This window comes from Bos grunniens, chromosome 11 (assembly GCF_055505025.1).
Source record: "Bos grunniens cultivar Pamir isolate PY7600 chromosome 11, Bosgru_T2T1.0, whole genome shotgun sequence".
In the NCBI taxonomy this organism is placed as follows: Eukaryota; Metazoa; Chordata; class Mammalia; order Artiodactyla; family Bovidae; genus Bos; species Bos grunniens.
This window is the reverse complement of record NC_141175.1, coordinates 64,340,800-64,364,341: the sequence shown is the minus strand read 5'-3', so window position 1 is coordinate 64,364,341 and position 23,542 is coordinate 64,340,800. Positions and strand designations below refer to the sequence as shown.

Sequence of the window (23,542 nt, the reverse complement as noted above, 5' to 3'; positions counted from 1 at the left end):
AGCCACTATGGAGAACAGTGTGGAGATTCCTTTAAAAACTGGAAATAGAACTGCCATATGACCCAGCAATCCCACTGCTGGGCATACACACCAAGGAAACCAGAATTGAAAGAGACACATGTACCCCAGTGTTCATCGCAGCACTGTTTATAATATCCAGGACATGGAAGCAACCTAGATGTCCATCAGCAGATGAATGGATAAGAAAGCTGTGGTACATATACACAATGGAATATTACTCAGCCATTTAAAAGAAAACATTTGAATCAGTTCTAATGAGGTGGATGAAACTGGAGCCTATTATACAGAGTGAAGTAAGCCAGAAAGAAAAACACCAATACAGTATACTAACGCATGTATATGGAATTTAGAAAGATGGTAACGATAACCCTGTATACAAGACAGCAACAGATGTATAGAACAGTCTTTTGGACTCTGTGGGAGAGGGCGAGGGTGGGATGGTTTGGGAGAATGGCATTGAAACATGTGTATTATCATATGTGAAGCGGATCACCAGTCCAGGTTCCATGCATGATACAGGGTGCTCGGGGCTGGTGTACTGGGATGACCCAGAGGGATGGGATGGGGAAGGAGGTGGGAGGGGTGTTCAGGATGGAGAACACATGTACACCCGTGGTGGATTCATGTCAATGTATGGCAAAAACCACTACAATATTGTAAAGTAAGTAGCCTCCAAATAAATAAATAAAGTGAAAAAAAAAAAAAAAAGGAAACATGGCTCCACCAAGAAATACGGTCTTTATTCTAGATGACCATGTAAACATGGTTACATGAAGTATTCTATTACCAAGGAAGAAGGAAATATACATATTAAGAAGTTAGCCACAGAACTCAAGTTTTTTTGAGAAAGACTGTGGAGATCCTAGTGAGTCACTAAAATAATGATTACATCACACTCAGGCCAGAAACAGTTTGATGTCCCCTACTTCAAGCTCTAATGAAAAACTCCAGGGAGGAATGCTGAACATGGGCAGCAATCACAGCCATCATTATCATGAGAGCTCTTGATGGACTAGCTCAGGATTCTCGGCAAATCTGAGTTCCAAGCCCAGCTTCACCAGGTACAAGGTATGAGATGTTCAGCAGGTAACTTAATCTGTATATCATTCAGCACTCTTCTGGTTGCAAGTGACAGAAACCCAACTCAAATTATCTTAAATTACAAAGGGAATTTGCTGCCCCCTACCTCAACCCAAAAGTTTAAGATCTTGATCAACTTCACCTGGATGGGGGGAGGGTTTGGGGGGGAACGGATTCAGGTACATGTATAGCTGAGTCCCTTCACCGTTCACCTGAAACCACCACAGCATTGTTAATCAGCCATACCCCAGTACAAAATAAAAAGTTTAAAGTCTGGAAAAAACGACAGATACCACAAAAGATTTTAAATAAACTTGATATGTTTTTGTTTTTTAAAAAAGATATTGACCAACTTCAGAAAAGACTTCACACATGTGCTGTGTCTCAGTTTCCAGCCCTGTTTCCCTCTGGGGTTTGTTTATTTTTGTTTTCATTTCCATTACTCTAGGAGACAGATCCAAGAAAACATTGATGTGATTTACGTCAAATAGTGTTCTATCTAGTTTTCCTCTAGTAGTTTTATAGTACCTTTAGATCTTTATTCCATTTTGAGTTTATTTTTCTATATAGTGTTAGAGAATACTCTAATTTCATTCATTTACATGTAACTTTCCACTTGTCCCAGCACCACTTACTGAAAAGACTGTCTTCTCCATTGTATATTCTTGCCTTCTTTGTTGTAGATTAATTGGCCACATGTGCATGAGTTTATTTCTGGGCTTTCTATCCTATTCCATTGATATAAACGTCTGTTTTTGTCCCAGTACCATATTGTTTTGATGACTGTAGCTTTGCAGTATAGCCAAGAAAGTAATTTAGATCTCAAGACTTTCATGTAGGCAATCATACATGCATTCATTCTTTGACTGGGATATTTGACAAATATTTTTGCATAGCTATCACATGCCAAATAAGTGAAATACACAGAGCCCTGCCCTCACAGAGCTTTTATTCTTTCAGGGGACATAGCCAGTAAATGAACCATTTTCTAATAGGTTATGGCCCAGAGTTCTTTCCCTTAAACCTTTTAGGTGGTATTTGAACAAAGAATCTGACTCTCCTCATATATAGGTGATGGCACATCTACTATTTAGATCCATCCCACTTACGATCATTCTGACAAAAATGACAAGAATAGCACCAAACTCCTCACTTTAATCCATCTGATGTGTGATGACAAAAACAAAAACTCACACACTAAAACACCACCCTTCCTCAGAAAGATTGTGTGCATAAAGAAAGAGTACGAACTTAGGAATTAGAAAGACCTGAATTTTAAACTCTGATAAACATTTTTTTTTCCTGTACTCTTAATACTTACTCACTGTTAACACTGTGTAAGTGACTTACACCTCTGGCTTTATTATATATACAAAATTTCCTCATCCACAAAAAGGTGGTGACAACACTTTCATAGGGTTATACAGGATTAAATGAAATAATGGGTGCAGTGCAACACAGAGGTCAAAATACATCAGCAACTTTTCTTTCTCTATACTATCTCTTCTATTATTAGCACTGACAGTTCCATGGCTGGTGTGTGTGTGTGTATGTTAGTCAGTCATGTCCAACTCTTTGGGACCCCCTGGACTGTAGCCTGCCAGGCTCCTTTGTCCATGGAATTCCCCAGGCAAGAATACTGGAGTGGGTTGCCATTCCCTTCTCCAGGGGCTCTTCCCGATCCAGGGATCGAACTTGGGTCTCCTGCATTTCAGGCAGATTCTTTACTCTCTGAACCACCAGGGAAGCCCTTCCATGGCTGGTAACTTTGAAGGAATCGTGGCATTTGGGAGACTCAGTAAAATGAGGCACCTGAGGTAGGTAATCTGATCACAAAACTTCCGACCACTTTTTCTTTTATTTCCTAGGATTTTTTTTTTCTTGAAGACTACATTCTTTGCACTGAAACTCCAATACTTTGGCCACCTGATACAAAGAACTAACTCATTGGAAAAGACCCTGATGCTGGGAAACATTGAAGGCAGGAGGAGAAGGGGATGACAGAGGATGAGATGGTTGGATGGCATCACCGACTCGATGGACATGAGTTTGAGCAAGCTCTGGGAGTTGGTGATGGCCGGGGAAGCCTGACGTGCTGCAGTCCATAGGGTCACAAACAGTCAGACACAACTGAGCAACCGAACTGAACTGAACATTCTTTGCACACTAATTAATGTATTGGAATCTGCCCCCTAGTGGTCGTGGCACACAGTGCCAGTTTTCTAATGACAGTTCAGCCCACAAAACTCTCCCCCACGCCTCGCGCCCCACCCCCACCCCGCCCCCTGTCTGTTAGATTAACCTTCAGTGGTGCCTCTTGGCCTAGCACAACATATTTTTATCTCAACAGAAAAAAATAGGAACGACTGTGACCAAAGTTAATAAGATCGATTCTTTAACATGGAGGTTAATCCTGGCTGAACATTTAAATCGCCCACACATGCGTGCATGCACGCACACAGGCAAACACAAAATCAATGCCTAGACCGCCCCTGCCAATCTGTTGAATCTGAACCTCTGGGAAGAAGGTCTGTGTCTGGAGGACTGACGAAGCCCCCCAGGTAATTCTGATGAACAGCCAGAATTCAGACTAATGGAAACTCTATTAGAACTTGAAGAAAGACGAATGACAGCAAAGACTATCCCCTCGAAGGCAGCCCTCCCAGGAGCTTCCAAGTTCAGTGGAGATGCTGTCCAGGCTTAAAATGATTTTGGTCTCCTCTTGGGGAGTTGCTTTCAAATCTCACAGCATATATTTTGGAACAATCTCAATATCGGCAATATTTTGCTTTTTGACAGCAAATTTGAGGGAGTTTGAATTGAAATCCTAAAATAATTCTAAAATCAAGTCAGCTGACTATGCTGGGCCATTTTTCAGGATAAGCTGGGTAAGACCAATTTTGGTCAAAAACAACATATGGCCAAGGGGATGGATTTGTCTCATGCGTCTCATAATTGACACAAAAGGCAATTCCAAAAGAGGGCCACAAACATTTTTATTAGTAACAGCTGTATTGGAGCCCGTGTGCTGCTCCCCAAAGTACCATCTTAAAAGGCAGTGTTCATCTGGACATGTGAAATCTGATGGGACTATTAAAAATGCTGCCTCATTACTTAAGGGTCAAACCTGAATTTAGAATTGAAAGGGGTAAAACGGGTGGGAAGGGTCAGACTGGGACAGCCCCTAGATTTTATGGCACTCTGTTCATGATCCAACACTGTCAGAATCCAATTCGCCACATCTAAGATCCATGCCATTCCAGGCTGGCAGAGCACTCGCCAGCCCTGGGGGCTGCTGGGGTCCTGGTCTCCATACCAGGACCCTCAAGGAGCTCCGTAGAGAGTGAGATGACTAAAACTTGCATTGTGATCCTGTCTTCCCTCCAAACCCTCATAACGAAATTCTTCAACATTACAAAAGATAAATCCTCATAGAGGAGCATACAAGACACTGGTGAGCCCTCGCCACCAATCACAGTCAACTGGAATTTATTTCCGACTGCAATATTGTGCACTTATTCTCCAGGTGAGATCTTATTCCTCTCTCCCACCTCCTCAGTCTAATGTGAACATTAAACATCGGGCCCTCCTGTCTGGAGTCTCCTGTCTCAGTGACAATGTTTTCTAATGTGTATTCCAAGGAACGCTGGTTTCCTAGTACCTGTTCATTCATTTATCCAATAAATATTTGTTGAGCACCCTGTGTGTTCCAGCAGGAGTAGATCCAGGTTCTGTGGGGCCTGAAGCTTCTAACAATGGTGGAGGTCCTTTTAGAGAGAAAGAACACAAAATCGTGCATATAAAACTAGATACAGGCACTCAGAAGGGCAGTTATGAGGCTTATGCTCTCTTAATTCACAGTGCATTTGTGAACAGTTCCAGGAATGATTCTGGGGCTAGAATCATGAATAAAACAGACCTGTCCTTGTGAAGCGTGTATTCTAAAGGGGCAGAAATAGGAGCTGGAAATTAATAAAAATTTAAAGGAGGGAAAATTCAAGGTTATATGTTTGAGAACTTAGGAGCTAAACAAAATTAGCTTTCTTCATTTAACAGCTTCTCAGATATACCCATAACTCTCCAAGGGGGGACCGTGTTTTCATCATCCCCCAGCTTTATTTATCAGAATTCCTCTTTTGTGACGTATCTCTGTGGACTAAATTCTATAAAGCCCACCTTGGAGAAATCCTGCCCTGTAACGTATCGGAAGCTCCACACATGACATCATCTGTCTGTCATCTGTCATTAAACAGGGTCCCTTTCTTGTTTGGGAAAAGCATTTGGTTCCTGCACTAATGAAATAATTTAAGTCATTCTTCATTATCATTTCTAATCCCTCTTTTAGTGTTTTAGGCATGTGGAACACTTATCTCCTCTGCTTCCGACATTTCAGACTATATGTCTCAAAATACACATTTTAAAACCTTTCCAATCCGGCCTTGGATTTTACATAGCATGGGTTCCGCTTAAAGTAACCAAGAATTCACCTTATGAGGGATTCTCAAATTTAGAAATGCAAAATACCAGGACACCTCGTGGCTTAAAAATCATCTGTTATCCTCCAGAAGCACAGAAGAGTCGGCATTTGGGGTCGTAAATCTGCCTTCGCACTTCCCTTCAACCCCTCCACCAGGGTGAGAAGGCTCTTGTGTGGGGCCTGGCTTTCCAGTGGTAAGAATTATATTTGTCCCGGGTGCTGGTTCCAAAGACATCTGTGATGGCAGCTCATCCAGCCTTGTTCTCAGGGAGCTAACTTTAGCAGCAGATTCTGCATCTGTTGGTGGAGTTTGACACAGCATATGTTTTCCAAAGCAGCCCTTCCCAATAGCTGACTCTCTTCTTATGTGAGGACATTTAATATATCCTGAGAACTAATCATCTCTCCCCTCTGCCCAAACGTTTAAGCTATATTTAATTTCATCCAGTTTAACAAGCCGTCATGTCTGGAGCCCATCTTTTGATTTCAAAATAAATAAAAAAGAATTTCTATGACTCACAATAGATTTCACCTCTGGGCAGGCCAGCGAATTTTTTCTACACCTTTCTCCAAATAGAGTTCTTCTCTCATATGTTTCCTGACATGTTTGTTAACCCTTTAACCTCTCGAAGGGATTAAATACAAGTGAACTGCCACTGTGGTGGTTTTTAAATAGGTCCACAATTCCTTTGACATTTCTCTCTCCGAAAGGTGGACCCTAAGACCCCCACCCTTGAGTGTGGATTTGACTTAGTGACAACCTTCTAACAAAGAAACTACAGCAGAATGGCACGGTGTGACTTCTGAGGCTGGGCTATCCAAGGCACTGTGGCCTCTTCTCTGTTTTTTTTTTTTGGATTACACATTCTGGGGGAAACCAACTGCCACATAATGAAGACATTCAGGCAGATCTATGGAGAGGTTTACATGGTGAGGAACTGAGGATTTTGCCCACAGTCTGTGAGGAAGCCCTCTTGGAAGCAGAGCCTCCAGCTCCAGTCAAGCCTTTGGATGACTGCAGCCTCAGTTAGCTTCTTGACTTGGACCACATGTGAGTCCCTACAGAATTACCCAGCTAAGTTGCTCCCAAATTCCTGACCTACTATGTAAGACAATAAATGTTTATTGTTGTTGTAAGCCATTAAGATTTGGAGTAACCTGTTATGCAGCAATAGCTAACTAATACAACCATCCTAAGGGTTCTTGTATGATGTCTTGACTGCACCTGTTTCTTCTGCCTGAAACAGCTGGGCTGTACTGGCTGGGAGTGTAATTACTTCAGTAATGGGAAGGATGTCCATGTGGGCATCCTTTTACCCTGTTGGCAAAATTAAGTCCTATTAATATAGTGGAGCTAGCTTCTCTGAGCCCCAAAGTACTTTCAAGATTCCCAGCCCCTGGGATTAGAGGGGCAGTACCCCCAGCACTGCCAGTTTTAGCCTATCTGCTTCCCATACACCATGCAGCTGCCACTGCTCATCTCCAAAGCCTATCTTCACACTTCCCCAAACCATGGCCTAAGCTGCCATCCCTGTCCACCTCTCGGCTACAGAGGCACACTCCCTGGGGTCCTGTCATTGTCAGTCTACCTAACAGCTGTCCCTCCCTCTGTTAACATCTTTTAGAGATATCTCCAAGGTTAGGGCTCCTTGAACTTAACACACACAGCCTTCCTTCGGAAAGAACATGCCACCACTAGGGTGACACATGCAAGCAGCAGCCAGCACACCAGAGAAAGACGACCCTCTCCCTTTTGACCCTTAGAGCTGGATTTGGCTAATCACATCTAACAATTTGTTTTTTAGAGTAGATTCTCCCCTAGACCTAGCAGGCCTCTCTTTGCATTATTTTTCTAAGACTTTATTTTTTAGAGCAGTTTTAGGGCCACAGCAAAATTGAGGGAAAGGTAGAAAATATTTCCCATGTACCCCATGCCACAGACATGCATAGTCCCCCCAGCAACACTCCTCACCAGAGAGGTGTATTTGTTACAACTGATGAACCTACACCATTATCATCACCCAAAGTCCATAGTTTATAGTAGGGTTCACTCTTGGTGTTGTATATTCCATGAGTTTGAACAAATAATAATGACAAGTATTTATCATTATAGCATCATACAGAGTATTTTTCAATGGCCTAAAAATCCTCTGTACATCTCCTATTTATCCCTTTCCTCATCCCCAACCCCTGGAAACCACTGTTCTTTTGACTGTTCCCATAGTTTTGCCTTTTCTAGAATGTCATTTAGTTGGGATCACACAATGTATAACCTTTTCAGATTGGCTTCTTTCATTTAGTATTGAATTTATAGTTCCTCCATATCTTTTCACGACCTGAAACCTAATTTCATTTTAGTGCTAAATAATATTCCATTTTCTTGATATACCAGTTTATTTATCCATTCGCCTACTGAAGGATATCATGGTTGCTCCAGGTTTGGACAATTATGAATAGAGCTGCTATAAACATCTGCGTGTAGGTTTTTATGTAAACATAAGTTATCAACTCCTTTGGGTAAATACCAAGAAGCGTGATTGCCGAATTATATGCTGAGAGTATGTTTAGTTTGTAAGAAACTGCCAAACTGTCTTCCAAAGTGAGTACTATTTTGTATTCTCACCGGCAATTTATGAGACTGCCTGTTGCTTCACATTCCAGCTGGCACGTGGTGTTATCAGTATTCTAAATTTTGGCCACTCTAACAGGTGTGTAGCGTTACCTCATTGTTGTTTTAATTTGCATTTCCCTAATGACATGATGTGAAGCATATTTTCATATGCTTATTTGCATCCTTGTATCTTGTCATGACGTGTCTGTTAAGGTGTCTCCTTGACCCCAGAGCAGTAAAATACCTCTTTCTAGGCGTGGGGAAGCTCTAAATTTTTGTCCTAATGGGCCATTAAAAGTTTTCTAAGACAAGTCTACATGTGTATGTGCTGGTGGGAGGAAGCAGTGAGTGGCCCGTCAATGGCTTCTTTCTGGAAAGTATGATGGCTATTTTTAAAAATCACCAAATCTCAGTTTTTCAGAATGCCCCCAAATCCATCATACAACATACTAGCTCTACAGGATGTGGGGGTGGAGTCAGATTCTGTGATCATCTTTGGGAAATGCCAAAATTAAGCTGCTTCTCTGCTATTGGATTTCTTCAAGCCTTTAATATACTAATGTTCACCATCAGGTAAACCTAAAATAAGGTTTTAGATTAGGTGCACTATTTCCCAAACTCACTTCACCACAAAGCATCTCATGAGACATGCTTTGAAAAATGCTGGGTGAGACCTAACCCCCCAAAACACAGAATGTAGCAAAATCAAAAGCTCTGTAATTGGCACTTTCCTGGTTGTACAGTGGCTAAGACTCTAAGCTCCCACAGCAGGGGACCTGGGTTCTATTCCTGGTGGGGGAATTGGATTCCATATGCAACTAAGAGTTTGCATGCTACAACAAAGATGGAAGATCCCATGTGTGTAACTAAGACCTGATGAAGCCAAATAAATAAATATTTAAAAGAAAAGCTCTTTAATCAAAAAATCCCTGTCTGAAATCATCCAGGTCACTTAGCTTTAACCTCCTTCTAACAAGTCTTAAGAATGTACAGGGGAAATCATTCCCTGTACATTCTTAAACACAGATCTATGTCTTTAAGAAAAAAATTTCCCTGAATATTCATTGGAAGGGTTGATGCTGAAGCTGAAGCTCCAATACTTAGGCCACCTGATGCAAAGAGCCAACTTGCTGGAAAAGACCCTTTTATTGGGAAAGATTGAAGGCAAAAGGAGAAGGGGGAGGCAGAGGGTGACATGGTGAGACAGCATCACTGATTCAATGGGCATGAATTTGAGCAAACCCTGGGGGACAGTGAAGGACAGGGAAGCCAGGTGTGCTGCAGTCCATGGGGTGGCAAACAGTCAGACATGACTTAGTGACTGAACAACAACAGAAGTCATAGATCTGAGGGTTGAAGAATCTTTACACCAAAATAAGCTTGCTAGCCTATTTTTCTCTCCAAAGACAGGAGGACAAGGATGCTCTGTAGTTATCTGTTGGTCAGAAGAATCCAAATTTGATCTCAGTCATTGAATTAGGACCAAGATTTCCCACCTCAAGCCCCAAATGAAAGTTGGAATGCTTGGGCAGAGAATCATCAGAGTCAAGGCCCACTTGCCATCCCTCCCTGTGGGAACACACCCATAAAGAAGGTGGAAGATGGGGGAAGGGGAGAGAGAGAAAAAAACTTTATTCTCTCAACATTGACCCATTTCGTTCAGGTCTAACAACTCAAAAGCCGGAGAGTCATTGAAACACGGATTGTAAAACTATAACACTCCTCAATTACTTCTTGTTGGCCAGACAAGCAAACCTATTATTTGACAATGCATCATGCTCCAAGATAGTAAACTTTATCATACAGAGGTCATGAGAAAAAGACCACAGGTACAGTTTGCTAACCTCCACTAGATAATTTTTCACAGTTATCATCCAAGCACTGTAAAAGCACAAAAGATATGTTATCTTCGGGCTCAGTTTATTATAACGTGTGGGTGAAACTCCCTATAAAACCACTTACTAGGTAACTGTTGCACGTTCTCCCGCACAGAAAGTCAAATCAGTAAAACATCTTTTTGACAGTGTCTTTTTAAGTGTCAGGAATAAAAGGACGTGCTCTTAAAGGAAAGGTAGCACGCAATTTATCACCCCCTCACTTTCCCACACGTACACACACAGATCCCCATCGCCTCTCTGCATGCCAGAGACACTCAAAAGAATCCTTCTCAGTCATCTTATTTCTTTTAGAGCTGAGTATTTCATGGCAGAATTGTTCCTGGATAAAGCGGCAAGTAACATTAATTCAAGATACTATAGATGCCAGCATTTAAAGTACTAGGCATGGTATTTTTCCCCCTAGAGTCAAAATATTGAGTAAGATCCAGGAAATACAAAATAAAAGGATGATGAATTCCCTCGGCAAATGCTCTCAAGAGTCTCAAATTTAATATTGGATCCTAAGAGAGGTCATCTAACTCCAGCTTGAAACTTGGATTTTTTTTTTTTTTTTTTTTTTAAAGAGCTTACCTCTCTGTAATGTCTTCACAGTTCCTGGGGACACATGGAGTAGAGGGCAAGTCTTGGATGATTAAACCCCAGGATATATAATGACATCCCAGGAAACTAAGGGTTCACCATTCTATTCCCAACAGGGAAGACAAATTAAAGAGTTTGAGATGGGGAATTCCTCCCACAATGCAATTCTCTTTAGAATTCGCTTCCTCCAATAGGCCCCATCTAAGAGCTTCATTCTCCATCCATTCAAGGGAAGGAAGCAGCTTTTTAAATTGATACACACAAAAGCAGGTTTTTCCAAAGGAAACTGAAAGAAATTGAGATGTAAGACTAGTCATATCTCTCCACAAAAATCTGCTGAATAAATATGGAGGAGCTTCTATGTCCCCAGGACAAAATAGGAGCTGTGAGAACATTAAGAGAAATAGAATATGTGGTCTCCATGTCTGAATAATCAATAACTTTGTTGAAGAAATAAGACTTTTACACAGAGGACAAAGAGCAAAATGCCAAAATGGTTGTCTCCTGGTTGAAATGTTTCTTTATTACCACAATATGTTTAGGAGCAACATAAACATATATATATATATATGTATATAGAGTTCTTTTACCTGGAACTTAGCTCAAAAATCAACTCAAGGAATCTGAAATATAGCCATAAATCTTTAAGGCTAAGTAAAGCCTTATTTCCAAATAATTTCCCTATATACAGCCAGTTTGAAAGGCCTTTGAGCCCATTCTGTTGAGCGCCTCATAAGCTCAACATTCAGTCATTCAATAAACATGTATGGAGCCATCTCTATAGTTTGGGTACCTAGACTTCAGGAGTAAAGACCTAGTCCACGCCTTCTAAAGGCCACAGAGTTAGACATGGGGTCTAGTCTGTATCTAGGGTAATTGAGAAAGACAGAGCAAGTGGATCACAGAAAATTCCTCCAAAGAAAATGATATCTGAGTTAAGGTCTAAAGATTAGTGTCGGTGTTAGCCAGTTGGAAAAAGGTGAAGGAAAAACATGTAGCTCATGCAAGGACCAAGGGATCTGAGAAACTTTGGTGCCATCCCAGGCTTGGCTTGATTGGAGAAGATGGAAGATGTGTTCAAAGGAAAGCAAAGATCATTTTTGGCTGAGGGGTCTGGGGAGGCTTCATGGAGGAGGTGAGGAGCAGAGCCTTGGATAACAGGTAGAATTTCAGTTAAATGAAGTGAGAAGATGAGGAGGAGGCAATGTTCCACTATTCCTTAGTTTTCTGCATATTGCCTTATATGAATAGGTGCTCAAAAAGCATTATTAAATGTTGAAAAAGCAAACCAAGCTACTTAGACAGAAGAGGGAGCTCTAGGTGTGTTTGGAATGATGAGTAGTTGATTTGTTGGAAGCACAGAATCCTTATGGAGAAGACATAGGAAATAAGGCAGGAAAAATAAACTGAGGCCAGATTAGAGAAGTCTTATCACTCAGTTAAGGAATGTGAGGAAAGGCTTCAAGCAATGGAGATCCATCAGTGAATTTTGAGCAAGACCAAAATCCACTAGAGATCATTTGGTATGATGGAGGAAAGGGGGACCAAAGTCCGGAGGCCAGTTAAGATGCTAAGAATGTAATCCATGTGAAAGAATTAGGTGCCTGGCTAGGTGGGGACAGAAGGAAGAGAAGAGACTTGTGGACTCACTGGTTCGAGGGTTCTGAGGACAGAGGAGTTACAATGCTCCAGAGGTTTTTGGCTCTGTGTTCCAGAGATCCAACATTGAATAAAAACCACCCCTAAACCTAATAGCTTAAAACAATAACCAATTATTTTGCTTATACATAAACAATTTGGGCAGGGCTTGGGGGGATGGCTTGTTCATGTTCCATGGAGCATCAGTCAGGACAGTTGACTGTGGGCTGGGGGACCCTCTTCCCAGATGACTCACTCACAAGACCAGCACCTTGTTGCTGGTGATCTCTAGGAGCTCAGCTGGGGCTGAGGGGTGGGAGCCCTCAGATTCTGTCCAGATGGTCCCCTGCATGTGCCTGGGCATGCCCAGAGCACGGTGGTTTATTCCAAGGGCGAGCGTCATAAGAGAGAGACGCAGGCAGAAGCTACATGTCTTTTATGGCCCAGCCTTGGACGTCACACATGTTTTTCTGTTTTCTGTTCATTGAAGCTGGCACAAAGGCTCACCTGTTCAAGGGGAGGGGACATAGACTTTACCTCTCAATAGGAGAGTGGCAAGGTGCTGGAAGTGCACACGGGATAGGTAATATTGTTGTAGCCTGTACTGGGTTAAATGGTGTTTTCCAGAATTCATGTCTACCCCCACTTATTCTGGCTCCAAAATGCCTTTCCCTCTGCCTCCTCCTCTGTGGTCCTATCTCCACCCTGGACTCAACTCACTGAGGAAGAGCTTTCATTGTGCTCCTGCCTGTTCAGTGCTTCAGTAGTTCTCCTCTCAGGAAACTCCCTCTGTCTCAATAACAGGCTATGTCAGTGACCATATAATTGATTTCCCAAAACAGGATACTTTTGAAATAAAAGGGGCACTATAAAAAATTATTCCAGGACAACCACAATGAACCAGGGCTGTCTGGGGCAAACTGGGGCAAAAGTCACCCCGATAAGGTCTTGGAGGGGTAGCACTTGTCTAGTCCTGTTAACTCTGCCCCACTCTTTTTAATCAAACAGCTCCCAGTATAGCACTGAAACACCAAGCATGCATGCTAAGTCGACTGAGTCATGTCTGACTCTTTGTGGCCCTGTGGACCATAGCCCATAAGGCTCCTCTGTCCATGGGATTCTCCAGGCAAGAATCCTGGAGTGGGTTGCCATGCCCTCCTCCAGGGAACCTTCCCGACCCAGGGATCGAACCCGCATCTCTTACATCTTGGGTATTGGCAGGTGGGTTCTTTACCACTAGCACCACCTAGAAAGCCCCACTGAAACACCACAGGCACTAAATAATATAAAATTTGTGGAACTGAATCTGTAAATAATAGGTATGCTAAATCAACAAACAGATATCAGTTACTATGGATGTATCTCCACAAAGGATTCTGTAGATCATTACAAAATCCAATCATGCCAGAAAAAAAAAATCATGTCTACCCACACCTTGGAATATGACTTTATTTAAAAATAGGGTCTTTGCAGATGCAATAAAGGTGAGCTCATTCTGGGTTCAGGTAGGCCCAAAATCCAATGAATGATGCCTTTACAAAAAGAGTAAATGACACACACACACGGAGGAGACCTACAGAGATGGCCAGATGAGGACAGAGGCGGAGATTGGAGTTATGTCACCATAAGCCAAGAAATGCCGGGAGCCCCCAGAAGCTACAATAAGCAAAGAGCCTTCAGAGGGGACACAGGCCTGATGACACCTTGATTTGGGAATTCTAGCCTCCGAAACAATGAACAAATACATTTCCACAGTTTGAAGCCACCAAATTGACGATCTTTTGTTATGGCAGCCCTAGGAAATGAATATGTGGCCCTTTTTGGGGAATACCGTCTGCCATATTTGGTGGCTTGAAACACACACCAGGAGGAAGAACTAGCCAAGAGGGGTAGGTTCTAATTTCAGGATTTGCTCCTTGGAGTTTGTCGGGTGCAGCAAATGCCAGGATGGTGCTGGTTTGCAACATGGGGCCAGTGCTTAAAGAGAGTTAGACTGGAGCCAGAGAGGCAGTCTGAAAAGCCTGGCCATCAGCGAGAAGCTCGGCACCAAATCAGACACCCTCTGCATCACCACTTCCTCTTGGGGCTGAGTCAGGTGACCGCACATGTTTTTACGTTTTAATTATTTATAGCGCACAGTCTAAAGTGGTGCTCAAGCAGCCTAATGACTCGGGGTGATTGAATCAAAGGGGAAGGCGATTCGAGCTCTACTTGGAGAGTTTCTAATAGACTCCTCTAGAGTTTACAGCTGAAGGGAAGAACCGCTCCCTCTGCTTTCTAATAGACTAACAAACCGCTCTAAATCTTCTTCCAAGACCCCAGAGGTACCCGCCAGTTGCTCTTTCGTTCGAGAGCCAAAATGAGTACAATAAGTTTTGTGGCTGGCACAGATGAAATTAGGAATTTGTTAGTGAAATGTTCTAGACACTGATTTTCCTGACAACCCTCTCATGGTTGTAGATAGCAGTCTCTGATCAACTAGGTGCCAATTAAAAGAGAGCAGCCGTTTCACTCATCCAAATATTTCCACTTCACTCAAAATGGATTCCAAACAGTCCTGGGGTTCTCGGAGATGCTTTAAATCTTTTTTTCCTAGCTAGATGGCATTTTAGGTTTTTCTGTGTAAGACTTATTCTTCATTGCAAAGCTCAAAAAGAAATTATATCTCAGTTGATGTCTCCCCACCCCAACCCCCACCCCTTGGTAAGGCATTCATTAATTTAGATTTCCTGGGAACTTGGGTCCCTCCTGGCCGGGCCTGGTAACAAAATCCCATTAAAGATAATGAATTTTATTTCCTAAACTTTTTGGGTTGATCGTTTTGCTGAAAGGTGCAGAGGGACAGAATTTTTTTTTTTTTTTTTTTGGAAGGCACTAAGCTGAGACCATTGTGGATGAGTCCATGGAGGACTCTTTGGGGATGAGAAGAAGATGGAGAGAGGGACCAGAAGGGGCTCCCGGGGGAGGAAAATGGGAGAGGGTGGAGCCAAGGAGGAGGGAGAGAAAATGAGGAGGGAAAGACACAGAGTTCACTTGCGGCCACAAGACCGTGGAAGGTCCTGCAAGTGCTCCGTGGATTCTGAAAGTAAGGGGCCAGAAAGCTGCACTGCACAGTCAGGCACTGGGGGACAGGAGGCAGAGTCTATGGACTCCAGAAAGACAGGACAGTAGCAGACCGAGGACCAGCCCCAGGAAGGCTTGCTACAGAGCTCAGAGAAGTTCCTGTCCCCCTCTTCATGCTCCCAAGTGATGGCAACACTCTAGCAAGAACTTGGGGTACAAGGGGGAAAGAAGATTTGACCCCTTTCTACAACAGTCTCCAAGTAGAGACGATTTTTCTTTTTTTGATGGAGGAAGTGGTTTCCTGGTTACACTTGTAAGAGAAATGTAAGCCCATGGTTTTTCCAGGTTCTAGAGAAGAGTAAAATTAATAAAACAGCTAACATTCAGTACATAGTGTCTATGAACGAAGAATTGTGTTAAGTAGTTTACACACAGTAGCTTAGTTAAGTCTCACAAGTTCTCTATAATGTTGGTACTATTATCAGATGAGGGAACTGAGGGATAGACAGGTTATAAAATTTGCCCAAGGTCACTCAGAGCCAGGACTGGAACCAAGCCGTCCAACACCAGAGCCCTGTTGTCATGAACCTTAGGAGGCATATCATCCTAAACAAAATGAGCTAGTTTTGAGATTCTTTATTGAGGGTCTCTGCACGGTGCGAAGCAGAGGTTGCAGGACTGTATTTCAAGCTGAAATGACTTCAGCAATGATTGGTCACAGTCAGGAAAACTGAGGCAATAGAGATGACTTGGCCAAGGTGACACAAGTACTTTTTGGCAGAGCTAGTTTAGAATCGGAGGCACCGACAGACATAGGGGACAGACATGTGGACACAGCAGCCAGGGCAAGTTGGGAGGCTGGGACTGACGTACACACACTACCATGTGTAAAATAAAAGCCAGTGGGAAGCCACTATACAGGACAGGGAGCTCAGCTTGGTGCTCTGCGGTGACCTGGAGGGGTGGAGTAGGGGGTGCAGGTGGGAGGGAAGGCCAAGAGGGAGGAGATATGTGTATACACATAGCTGATTCGCTTCATTGTACAGCAGAAACCAACACAACATTGTAAAGCAACTATACCTTCCCCCCAAAAAAGAATCGGAGACGCCTAACTCTTGGCTTCCTGCAAGATGACTCCTGCGTGGGCATCGCTGTCCCCCAGAATGGACTAACGGCCCCATCAACGCAGAACCCGGGTAGGACACATCCAGGTGTGCTGCCCCAGAAGGACAAGTACATGAGGAGGAGCAGGTCACCAGTGCCCACAGAGGAGCCAGCAGAGGAGAGTTCCTGTGAATGCAGACCTCCAAAGCCCAGGTCTGCTGTCGGGAACACAGAGGGAAAGGAGGTGTTAATGAACCAGCCCTCTAGGGGCTGGAAAGTCTATCTGAACAAATGGTAAGAGAACTGGAGCTGCAAAGAGAGCAGAGCTGCAGAAGGGTTTCTTGTTTGTGTTAACAGAACAATCAAACCTTCCTTAGATCCCTTTATGGCAGATTAAGCAGGCTTTGGGGGATCTTGGCATACCTGTCGCCGAGCATTTGCATTCCACACTGCAAAACCCCTTTAGATTAACAACCTCCCTATATGCAAGGTATTCTTGTCTTAATAGTCGAGTTATGTGTAACACCAATCCCACCAAGATTAAAGAGGAAAGAATTTCTGGTACGAAATTTTGCTAATGACCAAGAAGACATAAAACCTCACTGCAATAAATTAACACGTGTCTTCTAATATGGACCTACTGATTTACTTGAGGCAAAATTGCTCCGGAACCACACACCTGGGCCTCATCGGCAGCCCCCCCAGAAGTGGTGGGGTTTATATTTATGTTCAGCTGCAGTGAACCCTGAGGACAGCCATCTGGCGCTGCAAGTACCAACAGTCCTAAAGAGGAGAGTGGCATTTCCCTAATACCTCAATCAGGAATCCTGCAGGCGCTGTGCAATGGAGAGAGAAAAGGACACCTCCCTAGATCCATTATCAACACCCGGACACCCCACACTTCCCTTTACTGCCCTCTATGAACTAGGCATTTTTACCCCATTTGTGAGTATTACCTGCCTTGAAAAACAGGACCAAATTCTGTGAGTGCTCTCTCTGGGTTGTGCAGGAGGCCAGAAGAGCCTGGCCCCACCCACAAGGATGCTGACCCTCTACTGATCTAATTCAAACCCCAGTTCTGCCACTTACTTATTATTCTTCCTGCCTCAGACCATTGACTTCTCTAAGCCTTCCTTGGCTTCCCTATCTGTAGAAAAGGGATAACCAAGCCTCCATACATCACCTAAAATAGTTTCTGGCAGACCATAGGACTTAGAGAACACATATAGAGCTGGGCCCCTCTTCCTTCTAGTTTTTCTGGCCAGGTCTCCATGCAGAGAAAACAGTTGACCCTCAAGGCTGACCTGTAACTTCCGGAGAGTGCTGAGTAACACTATTGCTCAGTGACTCTGACAGCCATGAACCAGGCAAGGTGCTGCTCTGCTGGAACATGTATTTAAGTCTTGAGCATTTCAAGGAGGGAGCTTCATATCATCAACAAGTAAACCTAGCCACGTGAGCAGCATTAGGGCAGTGACAAAACCCAGAAGGCACCCCCACTGCTCTACCGCTTTGCAGTCTCCCTGGTGTGGATGGTTTAAGTTTCTGCAGACTCCAGTGTTGCAGAATTTTGCTGCCTTTTGGTTCCACCAAGACCTTTTCCTGATGCTAATGGCATTCAGTAGTTGCAAACTCACTTTTGTGTATCAGCTTTGCCAACAGGAAGGTAACCGGTTCAGCCCACCACACAGAACAGCGGCCACCAAGGGCAGGAACTTCCAAGGCTGGGGCCTCAAAGGTCCTTAAGTCGGAGCCTAAGTCTCTGTATCTGGATTTATCTAGTTGGTTCCCATGATGATGAGGCTGCCTATTCCCTTCCCTGCTGGAGTCTGGCTGAGTAGGGCATCTCTTCAGAATGGAAAGGACCCTGAAAACCCCCTGCTTCCTTTCTCCCTTGATTTTGACCCCTAAAGAGATGTGGAAGTTTGAGATGATGGAGCATGTAGCAGCCTGAAATTTTTGAGATAAAAGGTAGTCCTGCAGAAGATGGGGACCAATACTCCTGAAGCTTCTGCAAGGTGATTTCATTGGTCCACCCAAGAGAACCTCTGGTGGGCAAAAGAGGAGCAGGTCTGGGATGCAGCTGGCTTCTCTATAGTTGCCTTCTCATAAACAACATCTTCCATGTCTGTTCCTTAAGAGTGAGTGTGGAAGGTAAAGGTGGGCACCCCTGTCTTGGGTATTGAAGGTTGAATTGACATTTCATCACATCTCTCTATTACCCCACTCCCATACACACCTGCATGGCTCCAGAAACCACACACCATCCTGACCATCCTTTGCTAAGAGCCCACTTCCTGAAGACCTTCTCTTAGGGGCCCTAGGCATTGCCAGTGGTCTTCAATCTGAATGACCCCTCGAGACCTAACTGGTAGTCTCAGATCATGAGCTCCCTGGGCTCCAGCAGAAAGAACTGGAATGCTGTCCCCATTTGAACCCAGCCACACTCCCCCTCCTCCATGGCCCACTAACCTGAGACTTTAACCAAGGGGCTGGCCCAGTGATATGGCTCCTAGAGAACTTCATACTGCTGCTCAAAGGTTCATGATTATCACCAAAATGATGCATCAGCATGCACTGTGTTTCCTGCATTCCTGTTTAGAAAACAAAATGACTCTAGGTCCCACAATAAAAATGCTTTCTCTAGTTATGTTTTATCTTGTTGTGGTAGGCAGAATTCTAAGGTGTCCCCCAGGATTTCTGCCCCTGGTGTACCATGTGCTGTATAACACCGCCCCCTCCCCAGCTGTGTCTAGACAGGACGTAGGAATACGATGGCATCGCGTGCCTGTGACTGTGTTACATTATATGGCACAAAGGATTTGCAGATCAGTTGACTTTGAGTTAATCAAAAGGAAGACTATCTTGGATAGGTCTGACCTAATCAGCCGAGTCCTGAAAAGAGACAAGATGCAGCCACAGTCCCTCTCCTGTAGACCTGGGAGAAAGCAAACAGCCCTGTTATGACCGCCTATGGAGTGAGCCATGTAGCTCAGACCTGAGAGCAGCCTTTGGAACAGTGAGCAATCCCTGCCAGCAAGGAAAGGGAGCGCCTAATGTAACTCTGTTTCTGTTTGTTGTTGTTGTTCAGTCACTAAATCGTATCCAACTCTTTGTGACCCCATGGACTGCAGCAGGCCAGGCTTCCCTGTCCTTCACCATCTCCTGGAATTTGCTCAAACTCATGTCAATTGAGTTGGTGATGCCAGCCAACTATTTCATCCTCTATCACCCCCTTCTCCTCCTGCCCTCAATCTTTCCCAGCATCAGGGTCTTTTCCAATGAGTCAGCTCTTCACATCAGGTGGCCAAAGTATTGGCACTCCAGCTTCAGCATCAGTTCTTCCAATGAATATTCAAGGTTGATTTCCTTTAGGATGGACTGGTTGCATCTTCTTGGTGTTCAGGGGACTCTCAAGAGTCTTCTCCAGCACCATGGTTTGAAAGCATCAATTCTTCACGGTCCAACTCTCATATCCCTACATGACTATTGGAAAAACCATAGCTTTGACTATACGCTTCTGTTTCTGTTTAGGTTGGCCATCTTTAGCCTTTTTCCCCCAATACCTCTCACATACCTCTTCATTTTGGGCTCAAAACTCTGTATTTTTACCAATAGACTCTCAGGTCTTGGTCCTTATCCTGCTTTGAAACTACTGTCAAATACTCATTTCATCCAAAAATCTTTAGCATCCCATGCCACAGTAACCTGCCAGGTTCTCTGTTTGATGGCCCAGCATCAGCATCTTCAATTCAGTTCAGTCACTCAGTCGTGTCTGACTCTTTGCGACCCCATGAATCACAGCACGCCAGGCCTCCCTGTCCATCACCAACTCCCGGAGTTCACCCAGACTCACATCCATCGAGTCAGTGATGCCATCCAGCCATCTCATCCTCTGTCGTCCCCTTCTCCTCCTGCCCCCAATCCCTCTCAGCATCAGAGTCTTTTCCAATGAGTCAACTCTTCGCATGAGGTGGCCAAAGTACTGGAGTTTCAGCTTTAGCATCATTCCTTCCAAAGAAATCCCAGGGCTGATCTCCTTCAGAATGGACTGGTTGGATCTCCTTGCAGTCCAAGGGACTCTCAAGAGTCTTCTCCAACACCACAGTTCAAAAGCATCAATTCTTTGGCGCTCAGCCTTCTTCACAGTCCAACTCTCACATCCATACATGACCACAGGAAAAACCATAGCCTTGACTAGACGAACCTTTGTTGGCAAAGTAATGTCTCAGCTTTTGAATAGGCTATCTAGATTGGTCATAACTTTCCTTCCAAGGAGTAAGCGTCTTTTAATTTCATGGCTGCAGTCACCATCTGCAGTGATTTTGGAGCCCAGGAAAATAAAGTCTGACACTGTTTCCACCATTTCCCCATCTATTTCCCATGAAGTGATAGGACCGGATGCCATGATGTTCGTATTCTGAATGTTGAGCTTTAAGCCAACTTTTTCAGTCTCCACTTTCACTTTCATCAAGAGGCTTTTTAGTTTCTCTTCACTTTCTGCCATAAGGGTGGTGTCATCTGCGTATCTGAGGTATTGATATTTCTCCCAGCAATCTTGATTCCAGCTTGTGCTTCTTCCAGTCCAGTGTTTCTCATGATTTACTCTGCATATAAGTTAGCACAGTTTTGTTTTTCTCTACCTAGCTGTGTCTCCTCAATACTCCCCAAGAAACACTACTATTGAGTCCCCAAATTGGAGATTGCAGACTTCTCTTCGGCTGCATCCCTTGGGGATCCAGGGGCTCGTGTGCCTTGGAGTTCCAGCAGGATACAATTGGCAAATATAGTCACTGGTATTCTCAATGAAAGTGAGGTATTTGAGTGAATGACCATGAACATAATCACAGTAAAACTCTACTATCAAACCAAAGGCAGCCACATAAATGAGGTTCTACTGTATTTGATTTAGATTGCAAACAGCTTCTCTATGACTGGCACAGGGGTGTGATCAGTAGTCTGTAAATGAATGAACATATGAATAAATGAACAAAACATTTTACTCAAGCAGCAGTAGAATGAAGGGTCAGTAAGGAAGATGCCTAACTCAAGATATGTATTCATGGTTCTTTACCTATTGACTAAATTGTGTGTCACCTACCCAAATACAATTTCAGTAATATTAGTTACTGTTGATGCTTAGTGGTTTTTTTTTTTAATAAAAAGCCTCTATGTTTACCATCTAACTGGGGTGGGAGAATAAGCTAATTTCTCTCTGCACATGCCCATGGGGAGAACAGGTAGTCAGCCCACAAGATGGAACTAAGATTCTGGAAGTGACTGTGGATGGCAAAGTGCCTTAGAAAAAATAATTGGCAGCCTGGATATCATCTCTGCACAATTCCAATCTCAGAGTGACAGCCAGCAACTTGAAATTTCTTTCTAAGTATTTTCTAATTCTCAAAAAGTTGGGAACAATGTATATACCCATCAATAATGGATGAGTTAAATAAATTATGGGATTTCCCTGATAGCTCAGTTGGTAAAGAATCTGCCTGCGATGCAGGAGACCCCAGTTAGATTCCTGGGTCAGGAAGATCTGCTGGAGAAGGGAAAGGCTACCCACTCTAGTATTCTGGCCTAGAGAATTCCATGGACTATATAGTCCATAGGATCAGAAAGAGTTGGACATGACTGAGCAATTTTCACTTCACTTCACTTAAATTACGGTACATCCAAATGGAGTATTATGTAGTCATTAAAAATAGTGATAAAGGTCTACAGTTACTGATGAACAGATTTCATGACACATTGTTAAAAGAAAAGCAGGTTAGAAAATAGTATTTATAACCGAAGTGTAAGGTGGAAAAAAGATTAGAAGGCTATGTAACAAAAATGCTGACCATGGTCATCTTTGGGGATTGAAGCTTGTAGGTGGAGTGACCATACTTCCTGGCTTGCCTGTGACAGCCTATTGTAAGAAACACCCTTTCACTTTCAAAAGCGTTTCTATTTATATGATAAATTAAATGGTCACCCAAGTAGTTTTACTTTCTTCTTGTATTTTTTGCATTTTAGCATGCCATTTGATCATCAGGAAAATAGCTATTTTAATTTGGAGTGAGGGAAGTATTTTATAATGTTCATTTCTCAGTCATTTCAACTAACTATCCCCAAGTTAATCCAGTGTATACATTTTGATTCAATTCAGTGGTGCCACCTAAACACTGGGCATTGTTCCAAGCACAGGAGGTCCTAGGAGGATTTCAGTGACATTCATTCTCCAAGCCACAGAGCTCAGCACCACTGACCACTCTCCATGTCCCAGGCTAAGATTTTATGTGTATCATCACAACACTATGAAGCGAGCACTGTGGCTATTCCCCTCTTTCAAGTGAGAAAGTATCAGAGAGGTTAAGCTATTGCTCAAGGCTGCACAAGCAGAATTTAGAGCTGAGCTGTCTGCTCCAGAGTTCATGCCCCTAACTACTGGAGTTTACCATGTGGGGGCCCTGGGGACAGGCAGCAGATGACTGGCAATCAGCCAATACAATACCTTACCCTAGGATAGCCCTGTGATAGAAGTATGCCAGGTGCCATGAGATAACCAAGCCCTGGATGAGGGGCGTCCTTAAAGGTCCTTAAAGGATGAGTAGAAAGAGGAGGTGGAGAGAGTGAGAGGCAACATTTCAAACAGAAGCTATAGATGAGTATTTGATGTTGGAATATTAAGGGAGTGACAAGCACTGAGGACTTCCCTGGTGGCTCAAACAGTAAAATGTCTGCCTACAATGCAGGACGCCGAAGAACTGATGCTTTTGAACTGTGGTGTTAGAGAAGACTCTTAAGAGTCCCTTAGACTGCAAGGAGATCCAACCAGTCCATCCTAAAGGAGATCAGTCCTGGGTGTTCATTGGAAGGACTGATGTTGAAGCTGAAACTTCAATACTTTGGCCACCTGATGCAAAGAGCTGACTCATAGGAAAAGACCCTGATGCTGGGAAAGATTGAAGGCGGGAGGAGATGGGGACGACAGAGGATGAGATAGTTGGATGGCATCACTGACTCAATGGACATGGGTTTGGGTAGACTCCAGCAGTTGGTGATGGACAAGGAGGCCTGGTGTGCTGT

General features: G+C 43.6%; 1 long non-coding RNA gene across 1 annotated transcript in view; it reads right to left on the bottom strand.

The window, feature by feature from the left end:
* Positions 1–23,542, bottom strand: part of LOC147363256 (uncharacterized) — a 148,418-nt gene that overhangs the window by 19,311 nt on the left and 105,565 nt on the right. The gene's annotated exons all lie outside the window — the stretch shown is intronic.